This window comes from Hetaerina americana, unplaced genomic scaffold, assembly GCF_022747635.1.
Source record: "Hetaerina americana unplaced genomic scaffold, ioHetAmer1.1.p SCAF_3, whole genome shotgun sequence".
NCBI classification, from domain to species: domain Eukaryota; kingdom Metazoa; phylum Arthropoda; class Insecta; order Odonata; family Calopterygidae; genus Hetaerina; species Hetaerina americana.
Window position 1 is genome coordinate 67,753,431 of NW_027286874.1, and position 18,628 is coordinate 67,772,058.

The window sequence follows — 18,628 nt, forward strand, 5'->3', positions numbered from 1 at the left end:
AACTTGGCGCCACCGTTCTAATTGCGTCTACTCTGCCCTCTTCCCCTTCAGCCCCCGTCGTGTTTCCCCGACCTCTCCCATTGCCTTCTCTTTCCTCTCCCCAGTTCGCCCCGTTCTCCACCCCACTCGCCTCACCCTCGACCGTACTCCCCCTCTCCTTCACGTCCTCTTTCCCTCTCCCCCTCTCCTTTCCTCGATGGCAAAACCTACGGTACGGCCCGGCCATCACGCTCTCCGTAAAGTACGTTGTGTTAAAAAGTGTGTGTGGAGGGGGGAGGGAGTGAGGGGGATGCGGTCATTGTTGTCACCGGGTTTGTTCGAGTTTTTTTCCTTCATCGTCGTCGATGGAGGGAGGGAGGTTTTCTTTTTAGTATTATTTTCCCTTCTCGTCGCGATCCGTCTACCCTCTCGAGATTTTTCCTCCCCCTATTAATCCATCCGCCCTCCCTCGGATCCGGCACGTTTCTCCATCTCGGCCAAATCTGCATAGAAACTTCACGCACACTTAGGGGGATTATTCGCGTGGCCTGTTTCTTCTTTCTTTCTTTCTTCTTCATGTCGCTTTTTGGATGCCCGCCCGGTTTTATCTCGTGTGCGAGGTGACGGCGTTTTTGCGGGTACTGTGCGTCGAACACACCCCCAGTCTTGCTCGGAGGCCCGCTCAAGAAGTGTAATCTTTGGGTTACCGGGATGCATAAACTCGGATGTGCAAATGTAGTCGGAAATTTGGGTTATTCCATTTTAAATGCCCTCCCCTCCTACTTCCCAAACCGGAAGAAACTTCACTCCCGAGTGGGTAGGTGCTAAACTCCTGCCAAGCCATATTTGTCAATGTTTTTATAGTCAATATTTTATGTCACTCGTGAAGTCGCTCTAGGGATGAAAATTGTCGGAGAGCGTAATGTTGTCAAATCACGCGCAGCGTTAATGTAAACGCATGCGTTGTCGTTCGTTGGCATCGCAAAGTCGGTGCATCGGCACTTAAGATATTCAGTACGCATCGCGCTTCAACGTTCACATTCCAGTGTAGGATCTCGGGGATTGTAAATCATGGGTGGATGGAAAAAATACGGCCCGGAAGGTAATAAACAAAAATCATGCATGACTAAAATAAATAGATCCGGGTATTTATTTCCCTAATCCAAAGAAGAAATTAATCATTCGAAATTAGGGGAAGATATTTTTATTTTTTCAACAAAGCGACAAAGTGTGCGATGGGGGGTAGTTAAGGACGACTAAGATTGCTTGTAAGCCTCATCAGGAGTAACTATTTTTCAAAAGCGTCCAATAGGAAGTGTAAATGCATGGCTTTCAGCAAAGGAACGTTCATCAAAGCCTCTACCCCACCCCTTTCAACAAAATTCGCACCAATTACAAATTTCAGACGCAAGTTGATAGGGAAAAGTTACTTAAGGTAAACGCACCCGCATAACGAAGCAGTCACTGAATTAAAAAACTTATCATGCTTGGAGATGAAATAATATACCGACCTTCTAAATGTTAGTGCCCCGTCGTCCCTGTTCTGTCGTATTTGGGTTAACGTCGCGGTGACATGCACCAATTTTCCGTTAGTTTTTTTTTTTTTTAAGGTTCTACCTTTTTTATGTTGTCACAAACACAAGTCGACCGTCTGCGAACCTCTACTGTCTTCGGCGTATGCGTATGTTCATGTGTGTGTTTCCGCGAGTTTTTCCCCGTCTCGCCTCTTTAGTATGCGAGACGGGTCTTGCGAGCGAGAAGGGAGGCGCCTGCGCTTCGTGTCCCACATCCCGCCCGCCGCCGTCTGGGTTTGTGCCTTGAGCGGCCGAAGACTGCCGGGGGGGGGGGGAAGAAGATCCGTCGGCAGCGGCCGAGGTGCCTGCTCACTCCGCGACACCAGTCAATATTTGCTCCCTCGCCCCCCCCCCACCCACACCCCCGACATATAACTCAATATTTGGATATGAGCCCCCGAAGAAGATTACTTTCCCTTTCTGTTTTTCCCTCTTCCTCTCTCGAATCCCCAGTGGACCTTTGCTCCTTCGAGTGACAATCGAGAAGCGCATAGCACACAGATGGACGCGATGATGACGAAATAGTGGTCACCCGTCAACGAGTCCGACCGAGGATTTTCTTTTGTTCCGCGTCCAATCTCCGTTACACGGTTCTGAGTATCCGTGGGACGAGCTGACATGCCCAGGGCGGGGAATTTCTATTCATTTTTCGAGGAGCTTCTGCGACCTCAGATCGTCGGCAAAAGGCGGTCGACGGTTGCTTTCCTTTTTGTGGCACCTCTTGACTCGATTTAATCTCCCCAATTATCAACATAAATCGGTACTGAAATGTCATGCATTCTAGAGTTTGTCTGGCTGCATAACGTTAGGATTGTCTATTTGGCATTGACATTCTTAGGAAATGATATTTTCCATGGAGTGAGAGAAGTCCATGGAATTCCGCATTTATTTTATGCATGAAATATCCACTATACGGAAACCGGATTTACCGTAAATTGAGCCATTGTGAGCAACTACTATATCACTCCCCTAGGTGTATGTTTATTGCTTCAAAAGTGACCTGAAAAAAACTCTTAATCTCAATCCATTGCCGCATTATCTTTAGTTTTCAGAGAAGCAGTTTGGTGATAATATGTTTTTATTGGTTTGGACTTGATCTTATTATTTCCCTTCGTTTTTTTCCTCTCTGATATACTTTGAACTCTGTGAATTTCTCGCCAATAAAGACGGATTCCTCATCGAGCTTCAAGGAATTCCATTTCTCTTGGCCTCTCTTAACCCCGCGAACTGCGGTAAGGAATTTTGTTGATTTCCATCACAGTCGACTTCGACGCATTTGCGGGTTGCATGAGAATAATTGTGTGTTGGCAGTGTCGGTGAATAAGAGCGCGTCGAATCATTTAACTTTGTTGTATGCTTACACTATTGTGCATTTGCATTTAAGTAATTATTTGTTGCATTTCTCTCCGATTCGATATTCGCTTTTGGGAGCATATCCCCCATCGCAATTTTATTGAAATATATACAGCATCGATTGTAATCAGTTTATCAGAAATTGGCTAATGTTTTTCGAGCACGGTATTCGTAATCATGTGCCGTATTTTACAGAAACTGTTCTCCTTGGTTGTGTATGAAGACGGTTATCTCGAACGTGAAAGACGTATGTGCAAATAATGTCTTGTTGTTAGTGTATTTTTTCCATGTATCTCTTCCTGGCTGCCATTCCTGATCAATAGGAATGAAATACCAGATAAAACTAGACGGGTTTATGAAATCGGATTGGAAGCTAATACCTTAACATCGTCATCGGATTTCGTCCCTGAGACGGTCCTCGTTGAAGAGTGACTAGTTAAATTTATGAGCATACTATGTCCGGCAAACACGCGATGGATGTCATTCAAAATGATCACATTTTCGAATTGCATTGTGCTAATCGAAAAGCTAAGTATCTACGGTATGTCCGAGGTTCACTTGGGGAAGAGGACAGGGGCCAAATTTTCATTCCGAAGGTGGTTCCAAATTTTGATTTACATCGGAAAAGAAATTGATATTTTCTTTTTGGCATGGGGTGTGAAACTTTTTTCATTTAAAGTTTTCGGGAATTCAGGCGCCCTAATGACGTCTCTTCACATACAGCGTTTATGATTGAAACCTTGGCACGTTCATTAATGGGAATCGTTTGGTAATTTCGGTCGCCGTTTCGTTGATTCAAACTAGTCAGTCGCATGTCGTCGCAAGGTGGGTGAGATCTCCTTAGCACCTGCTGCCGCTGAAAAAGATGTGCGGTTTGGTCATCAGGGGGTGCAGATCTTCATTTTTCTCTCCCCTGAATCGGTTTTGATGCGTCTGGCTTTGGTAATCATGGCCATTCGGAGATATCGATGCAAGGAAAATATTGGGAATTTTTCCGCAGCCATCGATCGATTCCCCAGGGAATCGAATTGGGAACGTCCATTTTATCCCCCGGCGCACGCCGTCCTCCAACCCCCTACCCCCACCGTTTCCCTCCCGACGTCGAACGTCCGGCGACGTCGGCCCGCCCGCCTCGCCACCCGCCAACCTTGCCGTCGCGCCTCTCTCTCCTCCCGCCGAGATACGAAACCTGGGAGCGGAGGAGAGGATCTCCCTCCCTCCCTCACTCTTCGACGGCGGCGGTACCAAGGCTATGAGAACGCGGGCCGGAGCCTGGTCTCGAAGGGCGTCGAAGGACGAGGGCGGAGGGAGGGTGGTGGCCGAGGGCCGAAGGAAGAGGAGGAGGGAGGTCGGAGCGGGGGGAGGGAGGGATGGAGCCGTCTCGGAGGAGGAGATGAGAGGCAGCCGATGGATGGATGGATGGATCCTCCTCCGCCGCCGTCTGCGGTGCTTGCGACCGAGTCGGGAGTGGGAGGAGGCAGGAGTTGCGATCATTTCTGGAAGTGGGAGGGGGGGAGGAGGATGATATCGTGGGCGGTAGGCAAGGGGTGGAGGAGGTTGAGCGGGGGAGAATTGGAGAGTCCGAAGGCTGTGTTTAGGACGAGGATGGGTCGGCTCCGGCCGAATAATTATGTAAGGGAATATTCCCCGTAATGGCACCACCACCTGACCCCATCATCCATTTTTTGAGGTGGGGAAGGGAAAAAATACGTTTCCAGCATACGGAGAGAGAGAGAGCGAAGGGGTAAGGGAGTATTTTTTTTATTGTCTTTCCTCACGCACTCTCGTGCCTCCTCCTAATGGCACGGATAAGATTCTTTTTTATGGTGCTCCCTCGTTCTCTCCCATGGCGCCTGCTCCCCCCCCCCTCTCCCCTTCATCTCGGTGGCTCACGAGGGGGCGATGGCCAATGTTCTGAGCGACGGATCACGAAACCTCGTGAGTTGCCGAGTTGCAGTAGGTTTTATTTTGATCCCCCCCCACGGGATCTGCGTGGGGGTTTGCCTCTGTCGCCCACTTGGGTCACCACGAGGGCTCGCTCCGTCCGTTGGGCAAGAGTTGGCGGTGGCGGTTGTCGTTCCAACCGAGGCGTCCCAGAGACTTCGCCCCGGGCGGCGTTCTCGTTTGGAGGGACAAGGCAAGCATTTTTAAGGAGTCTGTCAAGAGTTATTTTGCGCTCCGCTGTCCCAAACGAACAAGAGTCAATCTCCGTGCCTTATTTTCCCCTCTACGCAGTTTTTTCCTTCTCGAATCGATGCATAATTATTTCCTTAATGTATCCTTGCGTTCTCAAGGTTCTTGGGAATATCCAAAAGGGAAATTTGAGGTCCTCAATGATTTATCTAATGGGACTCAAAAATGATTCCCGAAATTAGAATTCTTGTATTGCTAACTCCTTTGTCGGAAATCGTGCTCTCGACCCATGGTCAGTCGACTTGAAATGCGTTGCTACGTGAGAAGTGCGATCGGTGTAAATTAGTCATTTGTAATGTGACTAGAGAGGGCGATCTTTTGAATCAACCGAATGGAAATATTTACATATCTTAGAATGGTAGCTTTATATTTGTACGGCTCGTTCGTTAATGGCGTTATTATTCAATCGGTTAATTTATAATATCCTTTGGTCGAAGGAGATGTTTTCTTCGAGAAGATACCATATCTATCCCGCGCGCATGCGTGCGTCGTCGTGGACACCATGTGATATCCCGCAAGGCGGGATCGTCGTTCTCGAGGGTCGCAGGTCGCTTATCAGCGTCGACCTTACCAGAGCCTCTTGAACCGTTCCCGACTTCTGAAATTAATTATTTGAGATTTTTTTCATGAATCGAATTGAAATGACATGACAGCGTCTGGCGTATGTGGATAGCTTAGATCAGTGCTTCCTGTGGACGGTGACGTGATGCCTGTTTCCTGGGTGGTAGTACTGCATGGCCGCAAGTCGGCTCATATTGCTGGATCTAGAATAAGGATGGGAAATAAAGTATCAAGGAATATCCTTGCTTTGAATTGCTTATAGTTTCTACTATTTTTTGGGCAGAGAAAATACATGATCAATGCACTGATTTACGTTATTTGAGATTGATACTATTTGTTCGACAGTTTCATGACCCTTAATTAGGCTGGAGTAGTGTGAGAAACGCTCTTAAGGTGTTAGCTACATCCGGTGTAACTCGGTTGAATGCCGTCATATTTGAAATGAGAGATGGGTAATTGTGTTAATCCAAATAAATTTTATATTTCACCACATGGCAGAGATTTGGAAGAGTAAACATGTCCTCAGTCGGTCGTCTTCCAAAATATCTACTACTAATTGGATGTAAATAAATCATGTCTGGAGATGTAGATCTTCTACGAAACGTGGGTCATTTTGTGCCGAATGAAATAAACGTGTAAAAGAAAATTACCCTTTATCATTTCAACAACTACTATACTTATTTAACTGCTGTATTTGGACTTCTTTGCACGGGTGAACTATATACATTTAATATTTAGTGGATTTTGAGCCCCGTATTTTCGAATTTCCAAGTTACCCTCGCAGGTATTTTTACCGGTAAACTAGATCATTTTGTGAAGAGGTGGGCGCAATTCATCAGACACCTCAACTGTCGAAAAAATTCTTATGTCACAGTCTTTAACGCGTGTTCTTTAAGAGGCTTGGAGCATAGTGGCGAGAACGCTCAGGGAAGTTGAGAAACATCGCCTTCCTGCCCCTCGGAATGACGTCAGTGATTTTCGGGGGCATCGCAAGGGTATTCCCGAGGGAATGCTCTGCACCGCTCTCCTGACGCTTGCCAGCTTCGGGCGGCGCCAGAGGGGGGGGGTGGGCCTAGGTGGCGCATGAGCTGTACACGAGGCGTGCATACTCACGCGTTTCGCTTGATGGAAAAATGTAAACATACCTCGCGTATTTTCGAAAATGGAAGGACGCGTTAAAAGAGGGTAACTATTAATATACACAGCTTAGGATTCTCGTGGGCCGACACACTTGGAGAGCCCTGGCCAAAGAATAGTTTTCCAAGAAGCGCGCCGCTGTAAACACGAAAGGATGCTCGCCGTCCAAGTCTCAGGGGATGCCGATCACACCCGGGGTGCAGCGTGTCTTCCGGCCGTGCGGGTGGGGGATGTTGGTAGGAAATTCTGGTTTTTCCGTGACGAGAACGTCACGAAGAGAAACGGATCGGTTCGATTTTGGATTCCAGTAGAGGAAAATTAGGAAATGATCACCGGACCTGAAGTAGTGCCTTGGGACGTATGCTAACAGTGACCCTGTTATTTTAGCATTAATTGAGGTGTCGCCGTTGAAGTTTCACACGCTCTTTCCTTAATTTAGCTGCTCAAGGTCATAAACTTTCACTGCTAATTCTGTCATCCCTCGGGAATACAATTATTTTGGTGGAGCTGGGTGAATTTCAAGTCTGCAATCTCAACGTTCTCTTAGTAGCGACCATTGTATGATTCCGACACGGTGCCCACCTATTCCTGTCGTGCCATTTTCGAATATTTGGTGACGGTGCAGTGACACCTCGCCTATCCTGTATTTAAATCTGCTGTTGATTAATTATTTTCCACCGAAAGCATGGATGTACGCACTCTTTAGTTGTGTATTCGTTTTAAAGTGCCCTTATGTTCAATTTAATATGCTAATTTATGCGAAAATCAATTTTCCATGTAGTCTTTATCCTGATATGTTTTTGTGAGAATGAATTGACCATTTCAATAAAAAAATACTTTGTAAATATTTTATCTCGTGTCTTGAGATACACTATCCCTAATGTTCGTTTGGCAATCAGTGGGGCTTTAGCCAAAATGCCATTCACTGTCATGATTCTGCCGCTATGAATTGTACTCGAGAAATCTCGTGTGAGAGTCTACAAGCGAGTTTATCTCCACTTTGTTCGTGCGACGTGCCGTGGGGGATGTGCCACTTTCCATATTCATTCTTTTAAGACTCATGCAACATGTAGATGCCACTCTCCTGTGTCGAGGGTTTGAACGTGGATTAGTGAACGTGGGACGTCTTGAAACAGACGTAGGAAATTATCGGTCCGCAAACGGTCTGCGCCTGTCGTGAAACATCAGGTGATGTGAGTGCGTTGACCATTACTGCGACCTTTTTCGTCCCAGCATTATGCGCACGTGTTTGTGTGCACGGCGTGCCCTTATCACCTCTCCTCGATGTTTTCCAAATCGGGGGGGGGGGGAGGGGCGTCGCGATTGGGGATGGGGTGAAGCACTATCCGAGGGGGGTGCATCGGAGGATGCGAATGTGGGTCGCACCGCTCACCAACTCGGCGTGGTATAGTGTAGAGGGGCGTCGAGCGGACATCGCACCGACTCGTCCGTCGCCTTCGACGCATCGTCGCATGTATGGCGCGGCAATGGTAACCCTCGCGACTTCACGGAGGAGGGAATTGGAGGTGGTGCCTTGGGCCTGCTGGGGTGCGCCCTGCGGCTCTCTCTCCTCGCCTGAGAGCTTTTACTTTCGGAACTCGTCCGTCCCTTCTTCCCACCCCCTTTTTTTCAACTCTCCTGGAAGGCTTCAATCGTCTTGACATTCCAGTACTTCGGCGGTCTCACATCGGCGTCTCCACCGTTAACTGGGAACCCTCCCAGGTCGTTGTTTTCGATTTAGGTCCAGTGTGTGCGTTTCTCTCTCCCTCTTCCCCTTAAACCCACCCCTATCGCCTCGTGTGCTTTTCAAACTTCTTTCTCTCTTTCCCTTTCGTCCCTCCCTCCTCTCTCCCCTCTCTTCTCCTTGCGGTAACTTCCTCCGCTCCTCCTCCGTTCGTCTTTCCCACTATTCCCCTTCCTCCTGCCTTTCTCCACCCCCCCCCCCCGCATACCTTCCCATCCTTTTTGGACGAGTTCATTCCTGCTCCACGGGGTCTCTCCTTCCCCTCCCCCGCCGCTTGCCCCCAGTCTTTTTAAGATCCCGCAAAAACACGGAATTAGCTCGGTAGCGACACGGGGGTTGGGAGTCTACGTTAGGTTAAGTAAATACAACTACCACACGTCACTCACTCACTCACTCTCTCCCTCCCTCGTTCCGCCGTCTTCCCGCGGGGGTGGTTGGTAGAAGGCCTTTGCCAGCGTGCGTATGCGGCAGTTGACGCGGATTGCGAAGCGGCAGCGTTTGCAATTGAGGGTTGGAATGGAGTCGTTTCGCAGGGAATCCTCGACGAACACGCAGGCAAAATTCAAATATGGTTCGCACATTCCGTCATGAAATAATGCAGTCATTAAATTTCAACATTGCTTTCATATCAGTTGTGGTAGATGTTGAAATTAATGGGACCGAATTCATTTGATCCTCCTCGTGGACGAACCGATCAGAACCAAACCGAGGATGGGGATATTTTGAATAGTTCTTCGTAGTAGTAGTAGTTTTGTGGGGAGGCGACCGACAGCTAAGGTCATTTGCGCCATAGGGGATGGACAGGAAAGGATGAAGGGTGGAGAGAAACCCGGCGTCGGCATTAGCCTACTCTTTACGAAAGGCGCCAAGGGGTCCGCAGTTTAACGTCCCATCCGACGGACGGCGTACTCCCTCAAAGTGCCCTCCACAAAGCACCTCAAGTAGGGATCGAGATACCTCTGAAAAATATTCAACACCGCCGGGATTTGAACCCGCGCCCTCAGGGTGGGAAGCCAGTACGTTAGCCCCCGCACCATCTCGATCCCCCTAGTTCTTCGTTTAGGGTGTATATATATATATATATATATATATATATATATACACCCTAATACATACCTATATATACCCTACACCCTATATATATATATATATATATATATATATATATATATATATATATATATATATATTACTACCTTGATCAAAAATTTCCCGGAATTTATTCAGAAAATTAAAAATACAAGTTTATTCATCTAAATCTATATTGTCCCCTTCAAAGTAATCCCCATCGACTGCAACACACTTATGCCAGCGCTTGATCCAATCCTCGAAACATTTTTTATATTCGGTTTTCGGTATGTCCATCAGTGCTTCCTGCGATTTTTCCATTACTTCCTCTCGGCTGCTAAAACGCGTTCCCCGTAATGGTTTTTTAACTCGATTGAACAGAAAGAAGTCACAGGGAGCCAAATCAGGTGAATTCGGTGGCTGTTGGATGGTATTTGTTGCATTTTTCGTCAAAAAATTACGAATAATGATAGCACTGTGCGACGGTGCGTTATCATGGTGCAAAATCCACGAGTTTTCTGCCCACATTTCTGGTCTCTTTCGGCGAATTGCTTCACGCAAACGTCTCATAACGCCCAAATAATACTCTTTGTTTACTGTCTGGCCTTCTGGCAAAAATTCATGATGCACTACACCGTTGTAATCCATGAAAACCGTCAGCATTGCCTTCTTTTTTGACTGAAAACGACGTGGTTTTTTTGGTCTCGGCCATTTCCGCCATTCACTTGCCTGATGTCTGGATTGCGTGTCGTACTCATAAACCCACGTCTCGTCTCCAGTAATGATCCTTTTGATGAATGTGGGATCGGATTCAGCCTCGCAAATCATGTCTTTTGCGACGTCAACACGGTCACTTTTTTGCATGAAATTGAGGTCTTTTGGCACCAACTTTGCTGCTACACGACGGAAACCCAAATCATTAACCACAATGTCTTGGGCGGATCCATAGGCAATGTTCAAGTCCTCCGCTATTTCTCTGATGGTTAATTTGCGGTTATTGACCAACATTTCTTTTACTTTATCAATTTTTTCACCGACTTTCGATGTCGATGGTCTGCCACTGCGTTCATCATCTTCGATTGACTCACGACCACTTCTGAACCGCTCGTTCCACTGGTAAACGACCGTTTTTTTTAGAGAATCGTTGCCGAAACACTTTTCCAACATTTCCAACGTCCGTGCGCCACTAAATCCGTTTTTTACGCAAAATTTAATACAAGTTCGTTGTTGCAAATTTAAATCCATTTCTGAAATTGTAAAAAATCGCCAACACACACAGAGATAGATGTACTCTTGGCTACGTAACTTTTGCAAATGTCAAGTTATGACACTAAGATTTAAAGGGAATATCAACAACAGATGTACCAATTTAACAAAAAAAACAGAACTCAAATCGGAACGATGGGAGCGCCACACGGTGGTTATTCCGGGAACTTTTTGATCAAGGTAGTATATATATATATATATATATAATATATATATATATATATATATATATATACACACACACATACATATACACACACACTCGCTCATACTTTTTCATTCGCGTTCCGACTCGATGACAAAATAAGCCGTTTAGGCTTGCCTCAAAGGATTGTAATACCGCTTACTGTATGTTTACCAGATTATGAATAGCAGTTATGCAAAAGATCCTCTATTGTTTCCTTGAGATCGACCGTATATTTTCCTAACCGTTTTATGAAATGTATTGTACACATTGTTACAGTGCATACTGCCGTAGTCAAATTCGCATTTGCCTTTTTCATGGATAATTCTCTTATTTCGGAAAGTGATGAGGAAGTTTTAAGCCGAAATGTGCAAAAATTTAATATGTTAACTATCGTACTGACCTCATTTATTATATTAAATTCATCACGTTGCTAAATGTAAATTATCGACTCTTGTTAATTAATATTGTACTCAATATATTTTCTGAAATGAGCATTAGGATATATTCTTTCCAGGAAAATAATGATAAATTATTGGGTTGCATTTTCAAAATAGAGCTATAGGCCATTGTACAACGGTTGAGTTCATTTCAAATGAATTATGCACACACAATGATTCTAATTTTTAAATTGTTTGCGTAGTGTGTACTATCTGAATTCAAACACACAGTAACAGTACCTCCTCGCTGCTTAAAGTTATGAAATGCCAGCTAAGAATAACTCGATTTGTTCCTATGGATTGCCAAGATCGAGAACGACGGAAGGGAATTTCTGTGAAAACGCATTCGTTTTCCCATTGCGTTCTTTCATCTCCAAAGAACTTCCGTTATATAGTAAGTATCCAGGGGTATCCTCGTCCCTTCGTATCCCGTCTGTCGGAGTGTAAAGAGGGACTTCAGACTGATTCTCTGGAGAAATTGACAACGTTCCTGCTCACGTGTAATCTTTTCAAGGTTTTCATATAATGTATATACCGTTTTATTCGATCCCTAAATAATGGGAAACTCAGGCTTCACCCAAGAGACTATTTTCGCGATTGAGATGAAATTATCTTCTGGAAAAAAGGATAAGTTGAACAATATTCGTCCACATGTGTCCGGTGCCCTAACACCCCCGCCACGCTCACTTTTGGCGGCTTGCGGGGTATTAGGTAGATGTAGTTAGGACATTTTCTCGCTGTGGTATTTTCCATCGTTGAGAATACCGTAGAAACTTGTCTCCATGCCAAGAGATTTAAGCTGATCTTCAGGAAAAATATTAGAGCCTTCTAGAACGTTATCAGATAGTAAATATTGTTATTGTAAAAGCCAGGAAGATTGCAGTATCACGGAACCAGATGGAATCAAAACTTTCAATGTAATATACCCAGTTCCAGATTAAAATTAATTCCTCATTACGTAGAGTTCATTTCAAAAGAGTTTTCGTTTTTGCGTGTAGTCATGAACAAATCCATCGGGAGGAACGTGCACTTCTTCCCGGAATGTTGGCGCTGCTGTTAAAAAAAGCTGACGTTGGCTGGGTGGGGAGAGCCAGGAATATCGAATTTCAGGGAAAATTAACGAACATTCCATTCCATTTTAATACAGTGTAGGGAAAATTTTTACGACGTTGTGTGTACGAAGTCCGCGGCTCTAGCAGGATTGCTCAACACCCAACTTCTCTGGTGCATTACTTCATGTCTGGGCACTCGTGGCGTTTCCCCTCATACCAAATGTAAACACCCTGCCTGCTGGCAAATCTCATGGCTAAGGCGTAAAAAAAAATCTTTGTGAGTCCTTGTTGGGAAAGTCATTTGTTTGCTGGGAGATGGGGTCGGTCGAAGGTGGCCGTCGTATCCAGGAAAGAAAGATGCCGAGTCTCTCGAAGATAAGGTGGGGTCACGTCCACTCCAGGAGTCCTTCGATAAGGTATAAATCGTGCAGATCAAACAGAAAGAAAGGTTCCTTTGATTTTTTTGTATAGGAGTCTCTTAGGAGATTGAAGAAGTCAACGGCTTGATTTATACTCAGTGTTTGTCCATCCCCGTGTGTTCTGAGGTCAATTTCGGCCCCCCCATCAACTAATCCAAGGCATGTAATCCCGAAGGAGGAGGCTAATATAAATAGATGATTAAATCTCAATTTACCGATCGTAATTTAGACGATAAATTACCAAAAGCGGTCGTTACCTTCCGGTATCATATATTCACGTTAAATATTTTAGTTCTGCCTACAATTTCTGCCACTCGATTGAGGGACTTCGCGTGTATTCAGCCGGAGATGCTTACTTCCATTTCAAGATTTCACCCCCTGCCACCCACACTAGCGGTGGCTTGCAGGGTATATGAATTAAAAAAAAAGATTCTACGTTTAAAATGCCTATTATGCAAGACAGTGCCCGGAGGAATGGCTTTTATCACTCAGCTGACGTTGGTCGTGGGAGTCCAATGAAGTCTTTTTGTATACAAATCAGAAAGTGTTTAAATTTTCATAAAAATGTCAATGAGGTTATTTCTAAGCAAATGTATACGTTCGAACATTCTAAGATAAATAAGCAACCGCTCCATGCCAGACGGCTCCTGTTAATATACCGATTGTGTCTAGAAAAATGATTGCGAGAGCATTTCCATTGAGTTGGATAGAAGCGCGACCCACTTCTCCCTTCAGGCTGCGTGGGTGAGGATATCGCTGTCTCAAGATGCGACGGTAAGCACGTCGGAGAAGGTGCTACGGAACGACCCTCCCCTCCCCCAGGCTACCCCGCCCTCCTCGCACCCCCACCCAAAAACACTCCCCCCCCTCCCGTGGCGCGCTACCGGAGGTACACATTCGCAACGATCGGGAGGCCGTCGTCGGCAAATGTTCCTCGTCCCGCCAGAGGAAGCAGCTCAAGCGGTGGCTCTTCTATTTGATTATGATAACGCAGCGGAGACGAGACGAAGACAACACCACCGCCGCCGCGTGTTGTTATTCGATGCTACCGTTGCCATAGACGCCGCCACCGGTCCGTGGGCACACAGTCCTCCGAGTGGTGGGGAGACGGGTGGGGGGGTTGAGTGGCGAGAAGACTTCCAAAGGTGGCTGATGCGACTTGGGAATGACCTATGCTCCCCCGGGGTCCACAGGGAATGGATGTGGGGGAAGGGAAGGAAAACAGATTCCCTTCCACAGACATATGGAGAGGGGATGGGTTAGAGATGCAGGCGCCGGGAAGGCCGGTGGAGGAAGGGAGGCAGGTGGAGAGGGACTGAAAGGGGAGCAGGAGTTTAAATTGGAGGGGTGACAGGAGGGTGGAAGACCGAATCTTCTTTCTTCTCTCTCGTTCAGTGTTGAGGGTACTCTCCCCCCTTCCGACCTATTCTGTTGTGGTGATTCTCGCTCTATCTCTAATGTATTTGTCGAGGGGGGGTACCTGCTCTCCTTCCCCCCTCAAGCACACCAGACATCCTTCTCGTGTCTATAAGACCCCCCCAATTCGTAACCCCCCCCCCCCCCGTTTCGACTCTGCTGCTGCTTTCGCCTTTATGGATGCGTTATCGGGCACAGTCGCCGTCTGACTGCTTTGTCGACGTCTCCCCTCCCCGCCTCCCCTCCCCCTGAGGGCACCCGCCCCTCGGCGCGGCAGTGCTGGCGCCCCGCCGCCGTAGCTCCCCCACATTTCGCCTTTCCCTGCCCTCGCTCCCCCATTCCACTTTCTCCCCTTTCCACGCGCCCCTCCATGTCGCTCCTTCGTATCCCTTCTCCCCTTCCCTCCCATCTTTCTCTCTCTCGCACACACAATCCACACGCCGGGTTGTGTACCTGTAAGTATCGAAGCGACGGGTGGCGGAGTGGGTGAGTGTGAGGGGGGGGAGGAGGGGCTGTAGGGGACGCATGGTGGTGGACCGGTGTCCTTGGAAACAAAGTGCCCGCTAAAGGTTGCCTCATCCAGCATTTTGTGTGGGACCCACGCAATTTCTTCCCTCTGAGTGGGGGGGGGGGTTTGTCGGTCACCTTTAGGAAAATAAAAAGCACGCAGACGTATCGGTGCGGGAGAAAGACAAAAACCGGCGTCGGGTTCGGATGGATGGGAGCTTTTTTTTCTGGTGGGAAACCCGAGTCGATGACGGGAGTGGGTGGCATGCCTTATTAGGTGGGGGCGGGTAGGGTCACGTGTTTGTACCCAACTCTTGACTGCGTCCGCCGGCGATTTCGTTCCTTTCTTTTAATGCTCTTCATTGAACCGTAAGAAATCGGCGAATGTGCGATAAGGAAGGCGGGAAGTGTTTGGAGCGGAGAGAGGGGAAGAGCGGTAGGGAGGTCCATAAAATTCGCCCGGGGGCGGCGGTGGTTAAAAAGAAGGCCGGGAGTGAAATTAATGCACTCTCGATTGGTGGTCCTCGGGAACATCCGGGAGGTGCCCCCCCCCCCCCGCCGGTGGGGAGCGAAAATGAAAAACGCCAGCGAAATTACACGAGGGAATCAGTCATAGAGATAAGTGAAACTTACGACGAGATTAGCCTGAGATATCTGCGGAGGCCACCTTTTGTCAAGATAAGTTCCTCAAATTGTTTTCGGTCTTATGCATATCTACCAACCGGGTATTGAGAATCATACGTACCCCAAATCTGGGTCCTGTTTTGATATCTTTAATTGAAACAAACGTACCATTATCTAGCATCCATAGACTTCATCGGTGCGCTTTATGAGACTACCAATTCTAAAAAATTGTTGAATATATCCTGCATTGACCGTATTGCCTTGAGGTGTATTATAACCAGAAAAGTTATTTGATACCGAGTGGAACTCGGTAGTTTTTACCAAATTTCATGCATATTTTTTAACCATCCTAAATGGTGCAGGAGTTTAAAGGAGTATCAATTAATTTCATTTTGGTGTATAGGAAACGACCAATATGACTAATTACTTTAAATTTTTATCATTATAAGTATTTTATTGAGTCGGAGTGAGTTTTGAAAAGTCCGTGAAAATTATCAGTGTTTTTCAGCGCTGAAATATTTCTGAACCCAATGAACACATTTTATTCTTCTTCGGCCGATCATTCGTTTCCCCTAGTTTCGTTCGAAATACTTGCTTTCTTCCTCCTCATTCTCTGCTTAAGTCGCATTCAGTTGTGTGAACTGCCTTCGATGATTTCTTCGTCCCCCTTCCTGTCTCATTCCATCTTCCCCCACAGCATGAGTCTCACTCAGATTATTCATCTCCGAAGATGAACGATCTGATGTCTGATGTTCCTTGTAAAAGCGTATCTATGTTGTGATATATGTGGACGCATGTTCCTAGGTATCCCTTGAGGTATCCATCATGTCGTCCCTTGGGCGGATTTGAACGCGTATGGTATTAGAAGTCCATCGCTGCCTCTAGTTGTACTCTGTAAAAACTTTCTGGTGTGGAAATTGGTTCTCACTTCATCCGGGATGAAAGTTTGGCCTTAATGGGAGAGTCAACTAAAGCGAACACATTTTCGATTGATGGTATGATGAGATCCCGACTCGAATGAAGGACCTCCCACTACCCCTTGGACACTCATTGCACCCTCAAGGAACTAACTCACTTCACTCCGGTCACTTGTCATTGTCGCGGAATCTTCGTGGTCATTTTCATCGTCGCCCGAAATTGGCGATCGACTACGTCAGTCTGGCATTCCAAGACTTTTTTTTGTTCCTCTAGCATTCCTGTCCGTTTCAATTGGCGCATTCCAGGGGACGTCTTTCTTTTAAGGTCCCGAGGAATTCGGAGCCCATCCACCGACACACCTCCCTCCTCGCATACTCAACTCTCCGTCCACCTTTCCAGCTCCTCACAATCCCTCCTCCACCTCCCCATCCCCTTCGCCTCTCGAGGGTGACTCGGAACTCCCCCTCAACACGGCCGTTGGGTGCTCTGAAGCACTCTCCAAAGACCGACCCCCCTCATTCTCACCGCCCCCCCTTCCCCGGTCTCCCAGATTCTCCTGCGGCGGGCGGCTGCTGCTCGCTCCTCTCGGCTGCTTCTTCTTCATCTGCCCGCAGTGGGCCTTTTCAAGTCCTACCGATAGGTTGGGGAAGGCGTCTGGGGACGGAAGGGGGGGGACTCGGGGGAGGGGGTAAGAAAAGGGGGAAGGGGGTCGGTTGTGTGGGCTGGCGATAACTGGTGGCGCCCAGGCCTCCCAACAGAGTCCTCCCGCTGGGCCTCCTCCTCCTCCTCAGTTTACCTATCCTCCCCCTCGCTTCCCTGCCCCTCTCACGTAAGCTGTCCACTCCTCCTTTCTTTTTCTTGTTACTTCTCTCTCTCCCTCGCCGTCCCTTCGATTCCCCCCGGCCTCCCTCGCTCCAACCTCCCCACCAACCCCTCACCCACAACCCCCACCCCCAATCCTCAACAAGCAGCACCTTTCGATGGATTCCCGTCGTCGCCGTTTCCAATACAGGTTTCGTGGCCGTGGTGTGGGAAATTCTAGTGGATGGCGCCTTCATTCTGCATGCGGGACGCAATGCAAATTCACGCTCGTTGGCGTGATCGCATCCGGCCGCCGACGACGCCGGTGTCCTCAGGAGAGGCATTCAGCGTTCGGAGGCGAAATCCTTAATCGTTTCGAAACAGTATGTAGGGCGGAGGGTGGGGTGGTGGTGGTTTCTGGCCGCTCGTCGAAATAATATATTCGAAATAGAAACAATCGTCGAAGTCATGCGGTGCAGCGAGACACTGAGTGAAATTTAATCATGAATGCCCTTGCGTGTTCCTCATTGCCCCATGTCATAAGGGAAATGGAGAGCCTAAGGAGTTATGACTCGGGAATTGTAGTAAATAGCCCTTAATTAAACGAAAAGTTGTTTTGAGTTGGTCGGGATAGTACAGGGGCTAATATGCTGGCTTCCCGCCCCGATGGTGCAAGGTCGAATCCCGAAGGTAGCAGATGTTTTTTCAGTTATATCCCTATTTGGTGTGCTATGTGGAGAGCGCTTCAAGTGGAGTACTGTGGACCCCTATCATTAAGAGTAGGCTAATATCGACGCCGGGTTTCTCTCCACCATTCCTCCATTCCATTAATGTCCTACCCTAACAAATTACTCACCTATCCCTAATGGGGCTAATTCTCTTAGCTGTAAGTCGCGCCCTCCTCCTAATAACTACGAACAAGTTGATGAGGATAGAGAAAGAACCTTTGCACTTCCACATAAAGATTTATTACTTCACACGACCGTGGTTTCGATGCTGCTCATCATCATCAGGTGATCACCTGTGGATGATGAAACCATGGTCGTGTGAAGTAATAAATCTTTATGCGGAAGGGCAAAGGTTCTTTCTCTATCCTCATCATGAAGGAATTCCACAAAGTTAAGCCTGAAACTGTTATGTTTACAAACAAGTCTTGAGCTGCATCCGAACCAGAATCTTGCGTAAGCAGGGCGCAGGTCTTTGTCGTTACTTGTTCCATGTTTTATCTTTCCCTTGAAGTAATAATATTTCCATCTGATAACTGTTTGCCCTCTTATAACGTATCGAAATTATTCCGACATTATTTGCACAGCTTAAGCACAGAAATTTACCGTATTGTTTACTGTTTCATTCCCTTGTATTCAGTGGCGACTAATAAACATGAGTTTCTGG

At 47.1% G+C, this 18,628-nt stretch overlaps 1 protein-coding gene across 1 annotated transcript in view; it reads left to right on the forward strand.

The window, feature by feature from the left end:
• The window catches only part of LOC139690423 (mothers against decapentaplegic homolog 6-like), a 242,817-nt gene that overhangs the window by 13,172 nt on the left and 211,017 nt on the right, over positions 1–18,628 (forward strand). The window lies entirely within an intron of this gene.